General features: G+C 39.4%; 1 protein-coding gene across 1 annotated transcript in view; it reads left to right on the top strand.

Moving 5' to 3' along the window:
- The first annotated feature begins 15,430 nt into the window (after positions 1 to 15,430).
- LOC136677319 (methylcytosine dioxygenase TET3-like) overlaps positions 15,431 to 26,599 on the top strand; it is a 35,998-nt gene continuing 24,829 nt past the window's right edge. Inside the window, exons 1-2 of the mRNA XM_066654833.1 lie at positions 15,431 to 15,517; positions 16,354 to 16,413. The gene's annotated coding sequence lies outside the window, so the exon portion shown is untranslated. The remainder of the gene's footprint in view (positions 15,518 to 16,353; positions 16,414 to 26,599) is intronic.

Genomic DNA, 26,599 nt, shown 5'->3' with positions numbered 1-26,599 from the left:
GGATGAGGGAAATGCTATCCTTGTGTCCAGAAAGGTGACCTAGCATGACCTGGACTGTCTGTTTGCAGTAGGGTACAACCCCAACCTGGCCCTACTGCTTTTATTTCCTTAAATTCTCACAAGTGCCCTTAGACTTGCATAGATCCCTCCACTTCACCACATATTTTATGGACTTCTCTGTGTAGTTGTGAAAACCCTGTGTTGTTTTTAACCCCTCTCTTTCCTTCCCTGACCATTGAGCTGCCTCTGAATCTGTTAGAAGCAACTAACATGCACAAAATAAAGGCTGGTCTCCCAGCTCCAGATAGCTATGAATTCCTGGACCAAGATGACAGCAAAAGTTTTAAAGCACGACCAGCAGAGATAGTGTCTCCGCTGGCCGAATTTATACAGACAGAGCATCAGCATGGGGGACTCTTCACCTTGCAAGAGCCCATTGGGCCCAAGAAGAAGAGGAAAAGATGCGGCATCTGCGGGCCATGCATGCGCTCAGAAAACTGCGGTACCTGCAGCAACTGCCTTAACCGGAAGGTGGGTCATCAGATCTGCAAACTCAGGAAGTGTGAAGAGCTGAAGAGGAGGAGGAACTCCTGGCAGGTAAGTGTTTCATGCCACTGATAACAAGAGATCACAGTATTGTAGATGAAGTTCAAATGCTAAGCCAATATAAAGTGATTTTGCTAAGTTAGATATGTGTATATGTGTATAAAGAACCATAACATATTCAAAAGCATTTTTAAGGAACCACAATTGGTTCTCCTCCTGTCATTGCTTGTAGAGAACCAGTATTGGCAATAATGAAACAAATGAAATCATAAAACAAACCACATATATAACTTTCTGGATTGGAAGTATGGCTAGAAGACACATACTTGAGATTTATACCATGACATTTTTATCACATTGAGTTATATCTTATGAGTTTTCCGCGTGTTAACGTGTGACTAGTGTTAAATTGGCTTAATATTAGCTTCTGTCCAAAACATTACCGTAGAATATAAGGAGCAACTGTCGTTTCAGATACTGTACATTATAAGACAGAGTGCTCTAATAAACTAAAATGGAAACAATTAGTTTGACTTTATTTAAAATCACTGAATCTAGACACTGTTGTAAATTCTGTAATGAATTTTGTGAATGGTTAAATTCCTATGTTTTTCCTTTCTTCACCCAATAATATTAATATAATGACATCACAAAATTAAGAGGGACAAAATATATTTAAAACATCATTCATGTTAACACACACTATTATTATAATTAGTAGTAGTAGTAGTAATTCCAATAGTTGTAGTGCAAGTGGCGGTATTAGTAAAAATGGTAGTCATATAAGTCATAATATTGTTTACAACAAACAATTCTAAAAAGTTTGGGATGCTGTGCAAAATGTAAATAAAAACAGAATGTAAATGTCAAATGTTTTTTGAGATGTGTTGCTGCCAAATGTTCTAAATAAGTTTTTTTGAAATTTTAATTTTAAAATGATATGTGTTGTATGTTCTATTTTGAGTAATGTGTGTTTTTGAGATATTCAAATCATAGCATTCTGTTTTTATTTACATTTATTTACATTTTACAGGGTTTGTGGAAGTGGGGTTGTATATGATGCCAGCTGGTATAAAAAGCTACAAAGCTAAACGTAGGGTTGTGTCAGCATAGTAGTGGTGCAGCTGCCTCTTTTGGACTCAGATGCACATTTTATTTGTTGGTGGTTGATTGGTTAGAATAGTGGGCGACACCACTGCCTTCCGTTCTGCTGGCTGTGGTCTGATTTCTAACTTGGCCTATAGCAAGGGCAAGACACCTAGCATTAAACTTGTTTTCATATATAATGTGATTAAATTCTACATCACTCTGGATCAAAAATGTTTGTCTTAACATCAGAACTCATTAGGGTTCTGGGGCTTATCATGGTATCCACAGTATCAGTCTCAAAAGAGAAAGTCATACTAGTAGCACTTTTATTCGTCCCATCCTTAGATTTGCGAGTTAATGTTATTTAGGGAACCTTACTACTGAGCTAAGAGATGCATTTTATAGGCCTCATCATGTTTTAATGTAAAATAAAAATAGCCTTCATCATGACATTGCTTCCATACTGGCATGCATGGTTGAAAGTAATCAAAAATTTCAGTACAAGTTTATGGGGTAAAAGGCTCTAACATGTAGTTGAACTTTTGGGCCTTGGTTCTACTCATAAATGGTTCATTGGCAGTAGATCATATGCTAATTGTTTTCTTCTGCTCCCACTAAAACAAACTACTTTTATAGTTCAGAAACTCTGATTAGGAAATAACTAATGAATAACTACACTTTACTCAGTTGGAGGTTTGTAATTACTTAGTAACTGTGAAGTGTTACATCTTACCACATGCCTTAATTGAAGAAGGAGTGTTTTAGTATCTCCCTGTGTGTTCCCACAAGTAATTTTGCGGTTCACATTTAATTACTGTGGTTTAAAATATGTGAATGTCTCTAAAAATCAAAGAAGCCAATGGCTAATAAAAAAGGCATTCCACATTTTTTTTAAAATATATGTTGTAGACATAAAAAAGCCAAGGACTCCTTGGTTCTTATCACCAGCACTGTAAAAAAAAAAAACCTGAAGACAGCAGCCTACTCTACAATGAACAATTTCAAACCAGATCACTCAAAACGATATGTTTTATGCTTAACAGTTTATATTTACATATATTTAACATTTTTGCCTGGTTGCTAGCATAGTGATGCCCTCTCCCTCCCTGCCCACAAAAGCAGATTAGGTTTTAATTTCCTTAATTGGGCAAGCACAACACACTATGCCCTTTAAAGTCCTTGGGCAAGACTCCTAAATCTACATTCACCTACCTCTGTAACATGAGTAACACTGTAAATGGCTCTGTGAGAAGTCCTCCCAAATGGTGTACATGTAAATAGAAGCATACTGACTCAGATTTCTTTACCATTGCAATGAAAGGAATTATCCATTTTACATCGAACACATCTGCATGATGTAGTTTACATCTCAGTAATGTAATTATACAAAGATGTGGATAAAGAAAAGATTCAAACGTCCACTGGAATGAGAAAAGCAGGATAGGACTGAAAGGCTCCAGGGCCAGAGAATATTCATAACATCAATTTGAAGTCATGTTTCCAAAGAGTGTAGAAGCCTCTGTATTAGCCTCATAGCTTCAGTGCAAAGCAAAAGAAGCAAACATTAGCGATCAATGTCTGCTTGTCATCAACTACAATTACAGCTGTTTTTTTTTTCTTTCACCCAACCATTTCTTTAAATGGTACACACAATAATTAATTTCCACAAGTTAACACGGTTCTGGGACTTAATAACAGGCCCGTGACATTTTGTGGTCAAAATACCACATGGATCAGACAACACAGCACCATTCTCCACTAGAAAGACTGGTTTCAGCACCTTTTCCTTTTAATGGGAAGGAGCCAAAGCTCAGTTCAGCATGAGAGCCTAAGAGTGAGGAGCAGAAGGGGGTCATGGCGTCAAAGCTTCATTCTGATGTTGAAGTGGGATAACTCTATAATGCCTGCTATCTATGTGAAGATGCAGTGTGAAAATGGTATCAGATCATTTTATCCCATGCCTTCTGACCTGGCTGCCAAAAACAAACCGATTGGGTGGTCTTACTTCACAGGTTGTATGTTGGTAGGCTCCAGATCCCTAAATACACATAAACTGAAAGTTTTTTTCCCTAAAATATATGCCCTTTTATTATGAGAACTTTCACTGAAAACTAAAATTGTAGATAATATGAATGTAGAATAATGATATTATAAATCCTAATAAATTAGGATTGTACTAGTGCTAGATCTAGTCTGCTTAGTCAGATTAGGCACATTCCTCATGTCCTGTCTGAACTTGTCCTGTGGTGTCCTCTATTTGTCACAACCTCCTTTACCTGCTCTTCCTGCAGTCACCTGATGTCATAAACATGAATCATCCACAAGCAACCAGTGAAGGGTCCAACTTGTGACTAACTTGCAGCGTAATTGAGGAAACGCTAAACCAATCCCATAGCCTGAGGGATACTGCTCTGAACATTTTGGTGCGTTTGTACTTGGGTGTGTTAAGAAAACACATACACTGTGCCAAACCAGGTAATTTTTTGGCATATTATGTGTTCTTTATTATAAAACATCTGCCAAGGCAAACAATGGAGAGATTTTTTTTTCAATTTATGGCCTAAGCTTGAAATGGCATGAATAGACACTCACACATTTGCTTTTTATTGTCATTTATTTCTTTCTGTTTAAACAAATCAGTAAAAAGCACTGGCCTATCTGAATTGTGATTCTGACTGGACTCACATGCTTAAAGTGCATCCAACAATAAAGGAAGGACTCTGCATCTATTAAACAAAGGTAGAAAGCATGGAAACACTCAAGAAGTGGATCACACAATGGATCACCAGCAAGATTCTTCATTCATCACTCACACCATCCGTCAACATCCATTCATCAAGAAGAACCATTCAAGACATGTTGGGAAAACAACACAGGCAATCAACTCTGCAAACACAGTTTCTAAAGTTTCCATTGAATATCACTGACAACCAGAATGTCTAGAGTCACTATGTTCAATGGGATGAGTTGGAGTGGCAGTTGTGATCCATAATCCATCTGTCCCAATGTGGGACAGACTACTTATTATCTATTCTACTTACTTTTACACTTAGAAGACACACTGGGCACGTGTGTGTGTGTACAGACTTTATGCTCTGAAGAATTCAGCCAGCGCTGAATTCATTGTTTTTGTGAGGGTCCTTGGCTATGGTTATTAACCAGTTTTAGTTTGTGTTACTCAGCATTTTCTTGTGGCCCACCAAACAGCCAGGGAAACAGATGTTCTGCTCTTTGTTTGGTTGTTTGCTTTGACCTGTTTGTTGAGTGACATTTGGAAGAGATGTGTGGGTGTGTGTGTATTTGTGTGTGCAGTGGTTGCTAAGTCAGAGTTATTCTGAACTATGCATTTATATTAGGCAAAGATACATTAAATCACATTTGCTCTTCTACTTAAAGCCCCAGTGAAGAATTGCTGAAACAGCCTCTAAAGGATTAGATCTTCGTTACTCACAGAGAGCATGGTAAACATGGTGTGCTTTAGCAGGACCCTTATTAATCCAAAGCCTTTGTTGTTACAGTACCAAAAAGCACCCTCCAAGTTACAAGGACTCTTGATTTGGGATTTTAGGCCCAGCTTTCTAAACACAGATTAAACCTAGAGTTGGATAAAGTTTCAGTGTAGAGCTTCTTTATTCAAAATCCTTCAGTAGTTTAGACCTAGTCCAGCTTTGTATCTGGTAAACAAGCCAGATGTGTTTTCACTTTTTTTTCTGAGAGCAGAGAGTTCTTCCTGTCCAGGTGTTGAGCAGATGAATTTGGAATCTCATGAGCCTGATCAACATTAGCTAATATGTTAGCTAATATTTTATATAAAAAAATAAATAAATAAAATAAATAAATATATATATATATAGTCTGTAGGTTTGTTTTCAGTGTTTCATTTAACACAGAAACTCATTTAAAACTCGAGTTGTTTTGGTACTTTCAGTAATGCAGTTAGCCTTCTCCTGAGTTTGCAGACATTTCCAATTTAAGTGATCTGTAACAACAACAACACCAAAAAAAATATCTATATTACCCACTATGGAGCAGGAATAGAGCAATAACCTCATCTCAATTCATGCTTTTTAACGTTTGGCATTCTCTCTGTTGTCTAAAACCTCCCAATGACAGAGAGCGAGAGAGGGAAAACCTAGCATACCTGACCAAACAGTTTGTTTTTTTACTCACTTACAAACACGGGGCCTCTGTAAACACATTAGACAGGTTTTGAGCATGCAGATAGATTGGAGAGCAAATGGTGTGGAAACATCTTCTGAATTTTATAAAAAAAAAAAAAATTTAATTACAGTTGTGAACGTTGCCTTTAAAGGCACATTAACAAAAGCTGCCTCACGAATTATGCCATTAAAGGCATTGGTAGTGTACAAATTAATTATGTTACACAGGGGCAGCGAAATAGAGCGTAAAGAAAAAAACTGCATGGGCCTTTAACGTGTTCCAGCAGCAAAAGTGTTTCAAAGTCTTGACTTGATTTTTTATATTGATTTTCCTGATATTTATGAGATTCACTGTGTGTTTTAGTAAGTGAACCAGCTTTTCCTTCGGCATCTTGAACAGTTTAGAGTGTGCACTGTCTGTTTTTAAAGGGTCACTCTTTCAGCGCTGGAGAATTCCTCCTCCTGCTCTGTGTGAACTGCTTCATGACCTTTGACTTTTGGAGGCACTCCCGTGACTCTTGTGGGGGAAAGAATGCCCTTCTTTCATCTTCCCTGTACACAAAGCTTATTTATTTACAGCTTTTACATTTTTATTCTCTCTGCTCTCCATTCTCTAATCTCAGCATTGATTAGTATCCTGAGTGATTTACAGTGATTTGAAAATAATACTTGACGCAATGAGACATTTTTTATTAGCTATTTAGAAATATTTTATATTTAGAGATATTTAAATACTTTAGAAAAATCTAGCTTTTGAGAGATAAGGATGTTGGATCTCACTGATGAAAAATGTAAATAATGGAGTCTCATCACTCAAGAGAAGACAGTTCCACTGCTCCACACTCCTAATGTTGGGGGCTTTAAACTTTTCCTTTACTTTTAAAAATGTCCATCTGATTCCATGTTATGCTGTTCTACAACTGAATTGCACTACTGTGTCCACAGTTATTGCCCCTTACATTAGTTGAATGCACTAATGATAAGGGGTGTCTACTTACATTTAAACATAGTGTTTTTGAGGGGGATAAGGTTCAGCTCTGTATGGAGTCAAAAAAGGGTCAAATATATTAAGAGCTTGTAAAACAATGCTCACAGATGTAACAGAATTTGTAACTGCATTTGGGCAACTACATACACGTAAAATACAAATCCACAAATGTATTGGAATGCTCAGATTTAAAACAACAACAATAATAATAATTAGAATTTATAAATATGGTAAAAATATTTCTAATGTATAGAAATCATTTTTAAATGTGTTGAAAAGATTTGCATTTGTAAATCAAATGTTGTGAATGTGTGAATCAGTAAGTCTCAATTGGCTTAAAAGGTGCCAGAGCAGTGGGAGTTTTTGAATGAGGTGCCAAAAAATTCACAAATTCATCTTCTCTGATGCTTGTGTGAATCTCTTTTTGCAGTTGCAGATTTTTTAACCTGTTTTGACGCTCAATTAATGGACCAATAGGAAAGCTTTAGCTGGACCATTCAGATCACGAGGTTTGTTTAACCAATCAGAACACTAATTTGTTGCTGGCAGTCATAGTGCTTTTCCACCAAAATAACCCTGGTTCTTGAACTGGTTACGTTTCTGATTCTTGGAAACTTGGTTCTTTCCAGTGAGCTGGCCCGCGTTTCTACAAGCTTAGAGGGGAGCCAGGAATACGTCATCAGTTGGGTGCGTCGCTGCGGCTAAATACAGCATCAGTGCCAAAGATAAACTGTTGGAGTCATAAAAGGGGGTTTTAAATTTGAGCATTCCAATACATTTGTTGATTTGAATTTTACGTGTATGTAGTTGCTCAAACACAGTTAAAAATTCTGTTAAATCTGTGAGTATTGTTTTACAAGCTCAAAATCTTTTTGACCCTTTTTTGACTCCATAGCTCTGGCCCATGAGTCACACTTTGGGCAGACCTGGCATGTAGTTGTGACAGTAAAGTGGCTAAACTGAATTTTGTTGGATCTAGAGGCACATAGAATCGGGAGAAGAGAGAAAGGGTAAAATGTGGGATGTAAACAAGAGACTGGGTTAGAGGCATCAGGAAGGCTGTGTTGCTTTTGGGTCAAGGGGGAAGGAACCTATGATTCTACATGTGTCTCCTGTTTTTGTGTTTTGTGCAAGAAAGAGAGAAAACAGCGTAAAGTAGAGCTGCCAATCACAGGAAACGTGGACATCCATATATCCTCTGAAATGCTAACAGTGAGTGATCCACTGATGTAGAGTAAGAAACAGTAAAAATTGGCTGAAATGATCAGTGCAGTGCAAGGGGCAAGAAGGGCTTTTTTGATGTATATCAATTATGTATGTTTTACCGAGTGACACAACTGTCCGAATGTTTCTCCTTTCATTAATAAACAGCGGGTTGGTTTCCCAGTGATGCCACTAAAATCTGAGCCCCAGAGTCCCAAGGCCACACAGTCTCTTGGTGGCTAGGATCTCCATCCCAATCCTCTTGCCCTTCAGCATGGTTCTATCCATTGCAAACACCTATAGGCTGAAATAATAGAATTAGGGTGTCTTATGATTCTCCTCCAAGCATGTTGTTCTGTTCAGTGGTGCTAGTATAAATTAGGTGCTAAAAAGGTTTTGATTTTTATTTAGTAAATCTAGTTCGGTAATAAGTTATCATGACTGTCTTAACTGTGTATTGTCCAGGGTAGATGCATGTGAGTTTGGGTTTGTGTGACGTATTAGGCAGTCCCTTCCCCCATGCCTTCACCCTCACCCTGTCTCTTCACTGAACCTAGGGCATAGAGTAACACACACACACACACACACACACACACACACACACACAGAGAGTGAGAGAGAGACCTGGTCCATTTTATACTGTCAGCAATTACTCCACCATTTTGTATTTCTAGCTTATTAAGTAATCATCAACCTGGGCTCTGGAGTTTCAGTTCAGTTTTAGCTCAGTTTGTAACAGTGAAATTATGCAACAGTGTTTACTTCAAAATATATGAAAACTTAAAAAAAATTGTATATTGGTCTTGTATTTAATTTTTTCCTCTAAGATTCACTTACAACTTTTGGGAGCTTATGGTCCAAAAACATTTGAATTATAAATTTAATCAGAAATTATTCAGGTGTTTTCCATATGTATGAAGAAGAGCAAAATCTGGGTGACTTTTTTTTTGTTTGGCAATGATAAAAAAAAAAGAAAAAACAAACCTGAGCAATGAATGCTCATCCTGACTACAGACTGTGGTTAATATTATATAGGGCGGCACGGTGGCGCAGCAGGTAGAGCGGGTAGCTCCAGGGGCCTGGAGGTTGTGGGTTCGATTCCCGCTCCGGGTGACTGTCTGTGAGGAGTTGGTGTGTTCTCCCCGTGTCCGCGTGGGTTTCCTCCCACAGTCCAAAAACACACGTTGCAGGTGGATTGGCGACTCAAAAGTGTCCGTAGGTGTGAGTGAATGTGTGTGTGTGTGTGTGTCTATGATACCCTGTGAATGCTTGGGGCCCCCTCCAGGGTGTATTACCGCCTTGTGTCCCACCCCAATGATTCCAGGTAGGCTCTGGACCCACCGCGACCCTGAATTGGATAATGTTGGATAAATTACCCTAACAGATAATGAATGAATGAATATATATATAAAGGATGTGGATTGTGGGGATGGTGTCATTCTCTCCTGCTGACGGTAGGTGGGTTCAGTATTTAAATTGGATGAGAGTGGTCATCCCTCATATGTGGGTCATAATATACCAGAGAATTTAAAGAATGCAAGATCAGTGTATGTTTTTCCTTCTAATTAGAAATGTAGCAAAATCAGTTTTCTATAGATAATAATTATGCTGCTATATTATTTTATTTCATTTCATTCTTAATTACATATTATAGTTAACACTGATCTAAAACCTGTTTTTGTGCATCTTACACTTAAAATTAATTATTACAAGACTTACAAACAAAAGCTGATCTGAGGTCAGTATTAGTGAACGTTTGCTTCTCAAACAGATCAGAACAATAGCTGTGCTCATTAGTGGCCACTGTAGTGATGAGAAAAAGGCCGTATTTCATTCTCCCCTTCAGCTGACCCCTGCACTGCCCCCGCCAGCTGACTCCCTGTCGCCTGGCAACCACATCCCATTATAGTGTCGTTCACCAATCAGCACACAGTCAGTACAAGCCCACGGTCTCTTTAAGCGCGCTCGTGCTGTGTGCTCAATAATGCTAATGAAGCTAAAAGAAGTAGTGATGTGTGCAGAGGCCAAAGGCTTGTTGTTCTGTTGTTGTGTTATGAAAGAGGTTTGATGTAAATGCTGCAATTTAATTTTCTGTTTAAAAGTCTGTGAATTACTGTAGAGGTAATAAGGACAGTTATAACTGGTACTTATTATTATGTAACTACTACATCTGATTTACTAGTTAATGAGAAACCTATATTCTTATGAAACCTAAGTGAAGATAATCGACATGATCCATGCGGGTGCTTTAACTTCTATAACTTTAATAAGTATAGATTTCTTTCTGCTCCTTACTTGTATAACTCTAGAATAACTGAATGATAATTCGCAGAATTTAATAAACCAGATGTTAGTTGATTATGTATCTCACTACCTGATACTTGTACAGCCCAGCAATGGAAAGAAGTACATATCCTGTTTATTGAGGGTGATATTCTTTGCAGCAAACACACAAAATAACGTTATGCAGTCTCTGTCCTAACCTATTTATTTTTTTTATTTATTTATTGCATCTTTGTTTTTTAAATATAATATGTACATTTGTCTGTATGGACAATATCACAACATAAATAAAACTATTACACTGATTATGACTGGGATTAAAATCCTAACCTCATAAAAATATTGAGTAAACTACAAAACAATATTCTACATTAATTTAAGCCCAGTTTTAAGCCATTTGTGAGTCTTCTAGAATTAGATGATCGATGACACAAGAAACCAAACAACACAAAAGGTCACCATTAGATAACTTAACTGGTTTAAACAATGCGACCAGTCCCATCCACTAGTGAAGATACTCCCAAACTAACCGCTAGGAACTATGTGCATCCTACGCAGTGAAATTTGGAGAGCTCATCACGCTTGCGGGAGAACACTAACTGCCAATCCTGTTCCATTAGCTTACAGATGTCTTTGATTAATAACATTGTTGAATGATGGGTGGAAGAAGAGGGCCTTGTAATAATAAGCTGTGTGAAGCTTATTATGTACTTCTTTGTTTTAACAACTAAGAACATGGCTAATTCTGTAAGAGTGATTTTGTGTGTGTGTGTGTGTGTGTGTACCAGGTTTCCCTTACGTTATGGAGACCAAAAACTGTCAACATACTCATAATGTGGCGATTGTTTTCTTTGTGGAGACTGTAAGGTTGTCCTTACCGTATAAATCACTGCATTTTAAGGTGAAGGCATGTTTAAAGTTATTGTTAAGTTTGGGGTGAGGCTTATGGTTAGGCAAGAAATTATTGTTAAGGTTACAGAGTGTGTGTGAATGTAATGTCCCCACAATGAATAGTAAATAAGTTGTGTGTGTGTGTGTGTGTGTGTGTTTGTGTGTGTGAGAGAGAAGAAGGTATGTGGATTAGCTGCTTTAGCTGGTCATTGTTTGTGAAAGTAGGAGGCGGAGAGAGTTAATTAGGATCATTAATTCTTCTGTTATTTCTGCAGCGCTTCAGTACTTACAATACACAATCACCCTCTCTCTCACACACACACACACACACACACACATACAGGTGCAAGTTCTCACAATTGTTTAGTGCTGCAGCCTTAATGAAGCCTCTGCAGTACTATGCGTAGGACAGTGGCGTGTGAGAATGTGTGTGTTGGTGTGTTTATGAATGCTTTTTTGGTTTGTTTTTAAACTGAAAGAGTTAAACTTTCTTTTTCTGAGATAATAATTAGGGCTAGGGTTGTGATTGTGTTCATTTTTTATTTTATAACATGATGTAATGATATATTCCTTCAGTCATATAGACATTACACATTATTTGATAATGATAAATGTTTGTTTTTCTTTTCATTTGGCTCTTGCAGGATCATGTGTGATCATGAATATATATGGCACAAAACTATGATCTGACATCCATATAAGCAAATGTGTGTGTGTGTGTGTGATTATGGTACTATTCAGGCTAACATAAGGGGAATTGCTGAAACCTTTGGGAATACATCAGTTGTTAACACAAGGGATAAACAACCACACACTCACACACAGCAGTGCCCAGCTCCAGAGCCATGGATTGTGTATTTTGGTGTGAAATCTAATTAATAGATTTATTCTTCATCGTTATTCACATGCACCATATGACCAAAAAGTTGTGGACACTTGCTCATCCAGCATTTCTGATTTCAAGGTTATAATTAGAGTTTATTTAACTGCAGCGACAGCGAATCTTGTGGGAAGTCTTCACACGGGATGTTGGAAGAATAACACTATGCAGAGATTCTATCAACTTTAACAAGGCACTTCACACTCTCACGTCTTTCACCCAAAAATGATTCTCTAAAGAAGCCTCTGTTTAAAAGTTATTTAGGGAACCCAGTGTGGTTCTTCTAAGGCTTTGTGCAAGGAATTCTTTTTAGAGGTATTTTTAGAGGTATTTTTAGAGGTATTTAGCATTTGCTCATTGAGAAGATACATCTATGCTTTAATTCTAATGCCTATAGCACAAGGATGGAGGACATGCCATTTCTGGTAACACTTCACTGTATGTAAAACTTCAGTCAGGCTACATTGCACCTAAGGTATTTTATGATTAGTCTTGATATGATTCTGCAATAACATTTCCAGCAGATGGTAATATTAACTGCTTTAAAGAGATGCTTATGTAGGTTTATTTGAGTTGTGATAAAATGCTTAATTTTAATCTTATGATCAATGACATCCAGTAAGTATTGCACGTTTTTTTTTTTGACTCTCTGTCGATGTAGTCATCTCTGAACTCATCTCTTCTACTTCGCATTCACCTCTAGGCTGTTCAACTCTCATCTACTCGTTGGTTTCTCAGCAGAAGCCCCTGAATTCCGTTCTTTCCTGGAGACCGAGCTTCAGCTCTGAGTTTAGAGACGTGTATGCGGAGCTTATTTCTTTGTTTATATTTTGCTGTTGTGTTTCAGCAAGAAAATAAGTAAAAGGCTCTGCGCTCTGCCGCGCAAACTCCAACACCTCGTGGTTCCTGTAACCGCGCGCACACAAACACACATTCACACACACACACGCAGAGACACACACGCTGCTATGACGTTTGCGGAGTTCCCACGCTGCGTAAGCTCGGCTCATAACAACTGCTGCGTCACCAAACCGCCTTCTTTTTTTCCCCCTCTCCAAGCCAGTCTTCTCGTAGTGCACTGTCTCGATCTCTCTCTCTGTCGCTCTCTCTTCATTTCTTTCTTTGTCTCTCTCTCTCTCTCTCTCTCTATCTCTTCATGACTCTCTCGCCTTCTCATCTCCTTTTCTGTCGATGTTGCCCAGTCGTACACTTATTAAATGTTAGCATGGCTAGCAAACAAGCGGCAGATGAGGCAGGGTTTTTGTCTGTCATGCTGTTTTGTTTTCCGTCTTGTTTTGTCACTTCATGCATTCTTATACCAAGACAAACTGTGTTTTTCTGTTTTTCTCGCCTGTATGCGTTCAATGTTTTGAAGTATGGAGGCGTGAGTGTGCCTTGTGTTTGTAATTAAGGTCAGTAGAGAATCTGTGTGTATATGAGTGTGTGTGTATGTGTGTGTACGTGTGTATGCGAGCGTTGCCTGCCACGAACTGGCACTTGTACCCAGTGACCCTTTGTCTGGGTCATATCAGGACACCGGATATAGCAGCGAAAAATGCTGAATATTTACTATAATGGGCATTAAATGTGAAATAAATAATGCACAAAATACATTTGCTTTAAAGAGCAAGGCATTTAAGTGTATTTCAATTTGAAAATTCAGTTGAACATTAATAAAAACAAGGCATTCTCAAATTTCAGTGGAGTTTCTCCCAGAGTCCCTCAAACCTGTGCTGCTTCATGTGCATATTGACATGCCGTTGACCACTCTTTCAGTAAATCATTACCAACAGCTGGATTATAAACCTGCAGGGTCTGTCCAGACATGATCAGGAATGGCACATCAGTAACAGAAATTCAGAAATTACTCAAATGTTATTGTGCTAAAAGCAGTTGCGTTCTATCTGTTAGAATCACAGTCTGTCTGTTCAGTCATATATTTACAAGGGATTTTCTTGTTCTTAGAAATCATAAATATAGAAATATGTCATATATAAATATAAATAACCATGAAGGTGCTGCTCTCTGGAGCTTTCTCAGAAAATCTTGGTTGTTTTTTCCTTCTTTTTAAGGCATTATATATACTAGAGAGAGGGAGGCTCTCATGGTGGCTTTGTTATTGCAAATAGGCAATTACATATATGTTACTTATATTGAGCTGTTATTGAATTTCAGTATATGTGTATGTGTGTGTTGTTTGTGTATATATTTTACAAGCCATGTCCTGGATCTTTATAAAAACAAGCTCTATCTCTGTGTTTGTGTGTGTGTGTGTGTGTGTGTGTGTGTGTGTGTGTGTGTGTGTGTGTGTGTGTGTGCAGTGCAGCGTAGTCCAGTCCGGTTGTTGCAAACTGCCGAGACACAGATGGTCTTCAGTGATAGCAGTACATACCAGAGGCATTGTTTAGGACAGGCAAGCTGGAGGAGATAATTGACAAGCAGAGAGAGAGCGAGAGACCTAGAGAGAGAGCAAAAGAGAGAGAGAGGGAGAGAGCAAGAAAGGGAGGGAGCTAGAGAGAGAGAATCCCTTCCCCCAGCCTACCTTCCGTCTCAAGCCGCACACTCGGTGTGTACACACACACTGCACAGCACGTGCCCCCCTTCTCCTTTCTCTTCACCCATCCCCCCTTTCTTGTGCGTCTCTTTTCTCCCTTATTCTCTCTCTCTTTCTCTCTTTCTTCCCCCCCCCCCCCCTCTTCCTCCTCCTTCTCTGTGCTTTGCCCTAGCAGCAGCCTCAGCTCTGGCCTGCTATTGGACGCTTTACTCTTCTTTGTGTGCTCAGTGTAGCGTGACGTAGCTGTGCGTGCACGAGTGGGGGAGCATTTTGTGTGTGTGTGTGTGTGTGTGGGTGGGTGGAAGGGGGCAGTGTGTATTTGTGTTGGGGGACATTTACATCATGTGTGCAGTTTGCTTTTTTGCTCGCTAGAGAGAGAGAGAAAGAGAGAGAGAGAGAGAGAGAGAGAGAAAGAAGGAGGAGGAAGAAGGGAAGAGAGAAAGAGGGAGGGGGGGTTATGTGTAGAGTGCAGCAGTGATAGTGATCACACGGGCTTTAAATAAAACCCTCCTCTGTGTGTGTGTTTCTGTGTGTATATGTGGTCGATCCACGAAGGGGAGGAAGTGAGAGCGAGTGAGCGAGTGAGAGAGAGAGAGAGCGAGAAAGAGAACGAGGGGAGGGAAAGGAGGCCAGCGAATGAGTGAACATACAGGCTCACTAATGTTAAACAGGATTAAAACACGCAAGATGGCTTCCTGAATGGACAGAGACTGCAGAGAGGGGGAGAGAGAGAGAGAGAGAGAGAGAGGGAGAAAAGGAGGGGGAAAGAGTGATTGAGTGAGTGACAACGAGAAAGAGAGGGAGACAGAGAGAGAGAGAGAGAGAGAGAGAGAGAGAGAGAGAGAGAGAGAGAGAGAGACAGGCTTCTGATGGGGGATACGACTAGACGGTGGCTAGAAGAAAACGGCAGCAGGACCTAGAGGGTAAATATTCATTAACTCCGGGAAGTGAACTGTTATAGCAGAGAAACCGGTTTCTTACAGTGTGTGTGTGTGTGTGTATGTGTGTGTGTGTGAACCGGTTTCTTACTGTGTGTGTTTGTGTGTGTTTGTATGTGTGTGTGTGAGAGAGAGAGAGAAGTGGAGGGGGGGGTCATAGAGCAAAGACAAAACAGTAGAATAGCCAGACGGTGCATATGAGGGGGAGGGGGCTACTGTTTGTTCATTGTTTTAACATTAACAGCTTTCTCCATTGACCCTAATATAATATATATTTCTGTTTGTGTGTAATGCATTATTATCTTTTTTTTTTCATTGACTTGTCCTGAATGGGACAGATGTATATTTTTAATATCATTCAGTATGGAGTAAATGAGGGGAGGTCATTGAGCAGAGTGTTATATAATTGTAGGAAAAAAAGAGGCTATTTCTGAGGCTTCTGATTTCATTGTGGCTGCTGTATGTGTGTGTTGGGCAAAGGAAAATGATTCATGTTTCCATTTTTGTTCAGAGAAATATAGATGTAACTGTTTAACTGTATGTAAATGTACATATTTACAGCCAATGTTGTTACTACTTATTGCCATAATGCTTTTAATTATACTGTTGCTTTGCAAATACTGTATATACATCAGATGTGAACTGTGAGAGATGGCTCTATATCTGTTCTGTGTTTTATTTCTTTCTCTCTCTCTCTCTCTCTCTCACTCTCTCTCTCTCCCTCCCTCTCTCTCTCTCTCTCTCTCTCTCTCTCTCCCTCTCTCTCTCTCTATCTCTCCCTCTCTCTCTCTCTATCTCTACCTTTGTTTTCTGTCTGAAAGGTGGAATATTGTGAAGACACCATAAAAGCTTGCGCCTTTTCTCCAAGCCTGGTAACAGAGGTGAGAACAACAGTCCGTCTGTCTTTACATGTCTGTGTCAGCTCAGTCTCATTAAATGACCATCATCTATGTCCAGTGTTTCTCTCGACCCTTGAATAAAGAACACACAGTCGTTTCAGTGGATGTTTATTTGTTTGAGGCGTGAACACTTGTTTGTGTGGATATGTTCTATGTGTACACAAGTTGACTGAGGATTTCTAATAAAGTGTAATGTAAATGACATTGTGTGTTTTGACAACAGTGCAAATTAATTCAGCAGTGCCATTAAAGCTTCTTTGAAATGAGTGAGAGAGAAAAAAGAGAAGGAGAGAGAGAGAGACTGACAGACAGCTGTACGCAGACAGCCACCTGTGACTTGCAGGTGGAACTCTTTTTTGGCTTTTGTGGTTCTCTGGCTGGGTTTCTATCTCTCCCTCTTTTCACTTGCTTCAGAAACACAATACAAGGACAGGAGGGTCAGTTACAGCCAATAAGAATTAGTTCCGTAATAAGGATTGGAATCAGAATCGGTTCCAGAATCAAGGTTAGTGCCGACATCAGAACCAGAATCAGAGACAACTATAGAATGAATCTGAATCAGTTCTTGTATTGTAGCCTGGATATGAATCTTTTCCAGATTCAGAATCAGAATCCATTCAGAATCATGTCCAAAATCTGGATCAGTTCTGGAACCAGAATCCAGAACGTACCAGAGAAAAATGAAAAATGACACGATGCGATATTTGTAAATACTGTGCAGGTGTAGTAGTGGGTGTGTTGTGGATGAGTGTGAGCGGCTGTGCCGAGAGGAGAGTGTGTGTGTGTGTTTTGACTGAGCAGGCGTAGGACCGGCCCGGGTTTAAAGAGCCGCGCGCTCGCCGCTTATTGGAAGGGAGAAAGCGAGGGAAAGAGAGAGCGAAATAGAGGGAGGCGTGAGCCATGCCTGGCAGAGAGAGAAGGGAAGGAGGCCTCACTCTTTCTCTCTTACACTCTTTATCTATCTCTCTCTCTCTCTCTTTCTCTCTCTATCTCTCTGCCTCTCTTGGATTGCTCATGAGGCGGAGCTGCCGAACTTTGCCGGTCATTTGAGGTAACGGGAGTAAAGTGAGTGGGTCATTCTCATGCGCATGCGCGTAGGAGCACGTGGAACACTGTTTATGGACTGGAGTAACCTGTAGTGTGGGCAGAGTAGTGACAGGCCCTGAGCCGTAATTGCCGCGTTTCGCTCGTCCGCTTTATCCAGCTTTCAGACTCTAGAACTGACCACTGCTCGCACACACACCTCCGCTTCCTTCCATCCAGGCTTTTATAAGCATCGGACAGCTCATGAGATCCCTGCCACGCGTCCCAGAACGTTCCGGCCAGCTGGGCTGTGGCTTTGAGGCCATCTCAGAAGCGAATGCTACAGGGTCAGTGTTTATAACTATGGCCAAAGTTTTATTAACCCTTTATTAACACCTTCAAACCAGAATGTTGTGATTGGTTGAAACTACTAAAATTTATGTAGAAACTAATGTGTTGTTCGCTTGGTATGTCGTGTCATTTATTATGACAAATACAATGTAAGCCCAAGTTTTGATCCCTGGAGTGATCTGCTTTTAAACTGTGTATATAAAAGTGTCTCTGACCTGTTTTAAGAATAACTCTTGTGTAGTTTGGCTTTGATTTATCGTTGCTCTTTGACCATGACTTATGTAACTTTATTGATGTTTGAATAGGGACTGTCCCCAACATTTGTAGCTGACCTTTTAACCCATTAAACCCACACACTCTTGCTCCTCACCATCAATGTAGCTTACAGATTAGTTGCACAGTAATTATTATGTAACTTTTTTTAACATTAATAACCAAATACTGTTCTTGCAGTTTAAAATAACAAAATAAAAATCAGTGATCTAGCTGTTGTTATGAGAGCTAATTATACAGCCGAACGAGTTAAAGTTTTTAATTTAAGCATGGCTATTTACACGTGTAAAATACTATGCAGAAGGCTATCTATATTTTTTGATTTCCTTTTGTGAAATGTCAGCTGGTGTTTGTGGCTGACCTGCAAGCCCACGCATTCTCATGGTCTATTTTAGCACGGCCCGATTTCTGTGGTTTTAACTCACACTGAATGCTTGTGTTTGTTTACTTAAATGTCAGCATTGCTGGAATAGCTGAGGACAGCTTTCCCATGTGCTTTAAAAAGACCAGTGCAAAAGACTGCACAAGAACATTTTTGTTTCTAAAAGTGCAAAATGCGGCCTTGTGTCTTTAAAGGTACCACAATGGTTTAATGTCCGCTAACAATGTGTACAATAAAATGAATATTCATCTGTAAATATCTGCATATTAGTTCTTTTCTTATAAGTTAACTGGAGACATACCATTTATGGTCACGCCCCAGAAACAGTGTATTTCTATTTGTTCTGAGAGTTTTCTTGGAATTACTCTTTGATAGTCCTTCATTATCTTTGTTTACGGTGGAGATAAACTTTCCCATGGATTTTAGATTTCAGATTGACTGCTTTGAAGAAAGGAACATGTGACTGAAGGTCATTATGTTTCTGCTTTGTAAAGCATTGAAACCGAAGTGTTTCAGTATCGCGTTTTTCCTTCCGTATGGTTGACGGTTGATGAAAAAAGGCATGATTCAGCGTTAAAATCCCCCTCTCTGCCATTTACCAGCACAGTGAGGTTGTCTGGCGACGAAAGCCGGCAGTGTGATAGCAAATAAAGTACAGTGGAGTGCTTTTGAACTTGAGAAATGTGAATACAAAACGACAGCCACATAAAAAAGGTCCGGTGGAAAGTGTTTCATAATATTTTTTGCGTGGCACTGGTGAGGAATCCCCACAGAATTATGGGAAAGGGTTAATAGTGACCTACTTTCTGTGGCAACAGTGAGTAGTGCATGACATCATGGCTGTAATTATAGCTCAGGACCGCCCTCAAGACTGTGGTCATGTGATACGGCAAGCGGCCATATGTGTGTGAGGGAGAGAATAGGGGAACTTGTTTGAGCATGAGATTGTTTAAAGGTAATGGAACGGCAGGAAGTCGTCCGTTTTGGTTTTGCTGAAGGCTGTTAAAGTGCCAGCCGCTCTTTCAAGTTGTTTCATTGTTGGGCTGCCGTCCGCCGGCATGATATATTTTAAACATTGGCTGCTTGTTGAGAAAGCGTGTCACAGCCAGAGTTTGAAGTTAATCTGGCGTTATGTTTTATTGATTACATCACATATGGAGGAGCAGGATTTTAGATCCTGAAAGAAACAGGATATTGAATTAGGATGTTACACATATGCAAACACTCAAATCCTCCTGACTGACATTAATCAAACATTTTGCTATTGCTTCCTGTATTGTTGTTTTTTATTTTCATCTTATTTGTAGCTTTCCTGAGGGCTTAGCTTTGATGTTAAAATGTATTGCAGACTTATTGTTATCTTTTTATTTCCTTTTGATATTAGGTTAATTTTTACCTTTATTGTTACATTCACGGGCAGCTTATTAGTTAGATTTGCTGTTCATGTCATTAAAAGTTTTGTTATTAGCTTTTCTGTTAGCTTTAAAGCAAGCTAATCTTTGTTAGATTGCTATGCTAATTTGGTATCTAGGTTTATTTGTTGTTAGCCTATTTGTTTTATTGTTCACTGCACTGTTAGCAGTAGTTTTGTTTAGAGCTATTTTTATTTTAGTTTATTTTATTTTAGTTTTTTATTGGCTATTATCTATCCATTATTATTTAGTTTGGTCAGTTTATGTAGTAGATTTATTGTTGTTCCCTACTCATTTCATTGTTGTTTGCACTAGCTTTGCTGTATTGTTAGCTTTATGGCAAATTTGGTTTGCTCCATATTCATTTTTTAATTTACATATTTCGTTTTACGTATGGCAAACACTGTATTTGGCCTTCATCTTAGCTCAGATTAGGCAAACACACACACTCTCACACACACACACAAAGATGCACTACTCATCACATTTCTTGGAAATCTTCTTTGTTGGCATTTTCTTTTTATGATTACAGGGGCCGCTGCTTCCTGTTTTGAATGTGTAAAAATGTCAGGTGTGTGCGTGTGTGTGTGTGTGCGTGCGCGTGTGTGTGTGCATGTGCACGCACACATGCATTACCTGTATGTGCTAATTTGTTCACTGTCCCACTTTTAATGACCATTTAAGTAATGTCAGCAAATTTTGTGCAGGTATTTGTGTCATCTGTATCACTGTCTTTCTCTGTCTTTCACTCCTTCTCTGTGCCAAATTGTTCAGTCTTTCTCTCTTTATCTGTGCCCCTAAGAATCATATTCTCTCTGTATTAAGTATTCTCTCTCTCTCTCTCTCTCTCTCTCTCTCTCTCTCTCTCTCTCTCTCTCATTCCCTCTTGTACACACACATGTCCACGTGATGGCACCCTGCTCTGCTGTTCCTGCAGGAGTGTGTGGCTGCATTGCCGCAGTTAATGAAAAATGAATGGAGTTGAGTCTCCGTGGCTCCGCTGGCCCAGGGGTGGCAAAGCAGTGCCACTTTACTTGCCACTGCTCATTATGTCACATTAATCCCACACGCAGGGTGAAGCCTTAAATATCATTTGGCCAGATAGCGATGGAGTGTCTGCATTTAGGGAAGCATTTCTATTAAGTACATAGATTAGTATTGTCACTTATAAATAGAGCTAGGAATCAAAGTTTAATATTGCATTAAAAGCGATCAAAATGCTTCAGTCAATGAATGACTAAATGAAAAATATGCCATTGCTTAATACATGAAGATGCAGAGCTTAAGTTCCCCATTCTTTAGCACTTGGTCCATTCATCAAATTAGGTTCACTTCATTCAGTTGAATGGGCACAAATTCCCACAGACACATCACAATGTTGCTAAATATTTTCCCCTAAACCGTGGAGACCGTTATTGCTGCAAATGAGATGCCAACTCGCATTAGAATTGTCTCTCAAACGAGTGTATATGTAGTGAGAAGGCCACGTGATCACATATCGTTGCCGTGTTTGATAGCACTTAACTAAAAGGGCATTGGTGAGCTCAGATACTGATGTTAGACGATTAGTTCTGGGTCACAAACAGCACTATAACCTCTGCCAAAAGGTATCTTCCTGCAGAGTGTACTCTTTCACTCCTCCACAGCCCTGTGCTCCATACTCCTCTAACCGACAGCTGGCATTGAGCACGGTGACCTGGGAGCGTCCCATTTTTTGTTCGTTCTTTTCTGTGGAGATTATACAAGCCGAGCATGACAATTGATCCTCAGTGGGTGAAGCTTAAAGTAGATCAGTTGACTCATTGTAAGACTCATTCACTACAAACCTTTGAGGACACCTGCTCCTCTAGTGTTGATTGTGGCATCAAGCGACCTAATAGGAACGTATTGGTTGTCACTGAGGGTCTGTAACTCACGCAATACTGCAGTCCACAGTGCAATGATGAGAGAGTGGAGGCGCTGGCCCTTTAAATGTGGTTATGTCTGACTTGAACATATGGGGAGCTAATCTTAGCCTGACTCCTGAGAGGGTGAGAGAGAGAGAGAGAAACCTGGCAACAAGCCACCGTGCACAGCTCTCCGTCTCACTCTCCAGCCTCTTCCTTTATTCAGAAACAGGAGAATAGGCTCGTGGGTTTGACGTAGTTGGGTGTTAATGTTTTTTTTTTTTTGAACATTGTTTTCTCTCGAGTGTTTTTGTCATCAAGATTAACCCATTCGTGTATTCTGTTTTCTCTCAGCCAGACTTGTAATCCCTCCGTTTATGGAGCTGCATTGAAAAACACCGGTTAATTAAACCCAGTGCTCCTTCTGGAAACCTGCTGCATTTCCATCCTCTCTTTTTCTGTCATCCTTCCTTTTCTGTTCCCCCTCTTTTCAGCCCCCAGCATCATTGTTCCTGGTCTCTCTTCTGGCCCGGTTATTCTCTCCATTCCCCCCTCTCCTGTCCCTCTCCTCAAATTTCCTCTGTTTTTTTTTCGTCTTGCACTGTACTCTGTTTCTCTTCTGCAGGTTCCTCCCCCAGTCCCACCGATTTACTGACTTACTGAGTGATGAGAACGACTCCACCCTTCCCCCATCCCTCTTTCTCTCTTCCTCTCTTCTGTTCCCCTTTTTCTCTCTCCTTCTGTCTCTCTTTCTGTTTTTCCTCTCATTCCTTTTCTCTGTCTCCTATGCCTCCTTTGTTGTTTTCTTTCTCTTTTTCCTCTCTCTTGGCCCCTCTATCTTTTTCCCCTCCTTGTTTTCATCCTTTTCTTTCTTCTCTTTCTCAGTCTTTCTTTGTATATCTCCCCCTTCTCTTTTCCACCTCTTGTCTCTTTTTTCTTCTCTACTCTCCCCTTTTCCTCTCTCATTCTCCATCTCCCTTCTCTCTTTTCCTGCCACTCTATTGCTCTTTATCTCTCATGCTCCTCTCGTTATCTCTTCCTGTGTCTCCCTATATCTGTATCTCTCTGGCTCGCCTTGTTTCTTTCCCTTTTTCTCCAGTCTCCAGTTCTACCGGTTTCTACTTTTCTCTTCCTCTTCTTCTCCTGCTTGTCTTACACGTTCTATACCTCTCTTCTACTTCTTTTTGGGTCTCTCTCTCATGTTATATTTCCTCTCCATCTTTTTCTATTTCTCTGTCTGTTAATGTGCTTTGGTTCTTTCTCATTTCCCTTTTGATTTTTTTGTATTGCTCTTTTTTCTCTTTCTCTTTGTGTCTTACTGTTTTCTGTTTAACTACTTTTATCTCGAACTTACTCTCTTCTTTCTGTCTATATCTTACTATCTTTATTTTCTTCTGTGTTTCATTCCTTGTTGCCTTTCTCTTTTTTCTTTCTTTTTGTTCTTTTATTGTTTTCATTTGTCTCTATCTGTCTATATCTCACTGCTTGACTTATATTCTCTGTGTCTTTCTTTTTCTCCCTCTCTTTCTTTCCTCTGTACCTCACTTACTGTATGCATCTCAGTGTTTGCCTCTCTCTCACGCTCTCTCTCTCTCTCTTTCTCTCTTTGTGGGTAGTGTAGTGGGGGCTGGGAGGTGGTTCAGTGCTGCGTGCCGACTCGCACGTGCCGTGTGTCAGCCAAGGCAACACACTCATTCACACACACACACACACAGAAGGAACACGCCAGGTCAGGAATACACGGTACCAGAGGGAGGCTGAAAAGAAAAACCTGAGGGAAAAAAAGAGGAGTGAAAGACAGATAGAAAGAAATGTAAGAGTAAGTGAAAACATATAGAAAACAAAGGCTGAGAGAGAGAGAGTGATGGAGGTGTTAAAATAGCAAAACAATAGATTAGATGGGGAAGAGTGAGAGGGATAGTATGTAAGTGAACAAAATCAAGAGAGAGAGAGAGAGAGAGAAGGAAGAAAGGAAAGCTAAAGCTTTATTCCAATTACTTCCCTGACCCTAATTTCTGTGTCTGCAGCTCTTTGGTCCAACGTGTTGATCACATTTTTTTAATGGTTCCTTGCAGATGATTTACAAATGATGTTAATTATTAACATACTTTGTTGTTATGTAGTTGATTACTTATGACATATTAGTAAGGTAGGTTTAGGTTTTGTGATCCAGTTAAGATTAGGGTCTCGTGTAATAGATTCTTTAACAAGTTTTGAGCTTAACACCTTGATATTGTTTTTACTTTGTGGGTTTTTAAATGGTGTAGTTATTTACATAATGTTTATGGTCAGACCATTCCTTATTTTGAAGAAAATATACAGCACATTTTCCTAAAATTATAAAGAATGAAAGAGTAAAGGAACATTATTCATCACCGTGTTGGTATATTGTAGCTAAACACGTCTGAAGTCATATGTTAAGATTGATATTCTCTACATCCAAATCCAGGTAAGCAAAAATATGACCTCACTGCAAGAGTCAGCCAGGGGTTCAAGACAGCACAACTGGCCCTCCCTCTCCCCCATCAGTCACCGTGGCGCTAGCCAATGCCGACCTCTGTTAGCTAACATTACAAAATTGAGCACATGTCTCAGAGAAAGCTTGTCTTAGCCTTCACTCTCCCAGCTGGATATCTTTTGGCACTTTTGAGTTTCCATTAGACAAATCTATTCTCTGAAAATGGGTGCTGTTTTAGTCCCTGCTTAATCACGGTGCCAAGCGAGCAAAGTAGGTACTAAACTTGATGTGTGACCATTGCGGATTGGAGAGAGAGACTTTTTTAAATTGTGAAATGCAGACCTCCAGCACAAAATAACCACTTGTTTCCAAAGCTTGCGGTTGCCGTTAGGCACAGTGTTTTGTGATGTCACTGGCTACATTTTGGGGAAGGGGGCTGTATAGTGGAAACCAACCAGAAACCAAACATGTAGATCTGAGTACAGCGTGTACCATGCAGCGGAAAAGCACCATTTGTGTGACTGGGGGAGACATGGCTAACAGATGGAAATGGAGGATGTTATTTCTTAAATTTAGCTATGTTGTTATTGGCACTGTCTCACACTGTACTTTGACTAAATTTACATTGACAAAAATGTTTGTAGTGGTCTGAATGTTCTTTGTGTTTGTATGTGTGTGTTTGTGTTAATGTATATGTGTGTGGGTTTGGCTGGAGGTGGTTGACAGTGTTTGCTGTGTCAGAGTGTGTGTGTGTGTTTGTGTGTGTCAGTATGTGTGTGTGGGAGAGATGAGGAGATGAGTGGAGGATGATGACTCAGGACTGAGTGTTAAACTGAAGGAGAAAAACAGATAGTCACACACTGAGCTTTAAGCCATCGCTCATCAACACACTTCAGAGAATTCACTGATGGAGAGCTTCCCACAGGTCACTATGGTACTGCACGAGGTCAGCTATCTTATATACATCTAATATACATTGTACATACGTTTTATATTCGTCTTACATGACGGTTGACTTTATAGACATATCTGCTTTTTAACACATTTGGCAAGATTTAAGTGTTAATTTTTAGTGTTAATTACAAAGACTAAATGCACTAAGATTAGGATAAGTACAGTGGTATGTGCATAAGGAATGTTATAGTAAAGACTTTATTTATTTATAAAGACTGTGTTTTTCATCTGTTTTCAATTGTCTCCTTGTGGCAGAGGTATTATTTGTAGTTGCACTGGTACTGAACACATCCACATATTTGTAGGGACCAGGGACATTCAGGATATCTGGAACTGACGAGCTTAGAAAATGTCTGCTCTTTTTAAAACAAGAAATGTATGTTACTTTAATGAATGCACTAATATTAGTTTGTATCTGTTTGTATCTTTATTATTAATTAAATAGGAAAAACAACCATGTAAAAAATTTGTTTAGGTTTCTAGTACTGTGTGTGTTTATGTGAAAGGTGAAGTTAAAAGTAAAGTATAGAGCTACCATGCCAGTCATCATTGGTAGCTTTTCACTTTTTATTTTTGGTTGTGTGTATGAATGTATATATGTTAAATATGGATGTTCAAAGGTGTAAATATAATTATAAAAATTACTAAAAAAACTACTACTAACATTTATATTATAGCAGTTTGACAGCTCATGTTTGTGTGAAGGTGTGGGTGTGTGTGTGCATGAGAGAGAGAGAGAGAGAGAGAGAGAGAGAGAGAGAGAGAGAGAGAGAGACCTAAAAACTGAATGGAAAAGGCCCAAAATTCACAAAAACTCTCAAATATATATAAAAAAGAGAGTTTTACACTCAAACAAGGTTAAAAGGTTATTGCTAAAGTGCAAAAGCATAAAAGAGCAATGGAATTTTTTTTTACAGATAAATGAAACCCAGCTATAGAGAGAGAGAGAGAAAGAGAGCAGAAACCTATGTGTGAAGGTCTGTATGTGTTGAATTCTGTGTCCGTGTGTGTAGGTCAGTATGTAAAGACCTGGTTTCACATCTAGGTTCATCTCTCCTGATGATGTAATGTGACAGAGTCTTGTGACCTGAGGTTTGTGGCTCTGTGCGTGTGTTAGAATTTGCCTTCATGTCTTCTTTTCAGACTTGTTCTGAACCTTAAAAACGTTTACAGCAATGTATCTCGTTCCCTTTTGGCTTTGAACTGATGCCAAGTTATGTATAGCAGTGATAGCGCTTACATCGAACAAAAGCTCAGGAACTTCATGCTCTTAGTTCCTCGTGTAATAACACTGGTTAAGCAAATTCAGTCAGCAATATGAAAAGTAGCACTGAAAATCCAAACTCTCCTGCTTGTTTTTAATATCATTTCCGCAGCCTTATACTGTGTATTATTGCCTAATCTCCATACTTGGTTGAGCTGGTAGTTC

This window comes from Hoplias malabaricus, chromosome X2 (assembly GCF_029633855.1).
Source record: "Hoplias malabaricus isolate fHopMal1 chromosome X2, fHopMal1.hap1, whole genome shotgun sequence".
NCBI classification, from domain to species: Eukaryota; Metazoa; Chordata; class Actinopteri; order Characiformes; family Erythrinidae; genus Hoplias; species Hoplias malabaricus.
This window is presented reverse-complemented; position numbering and strand designations above follow the sequence as displayed.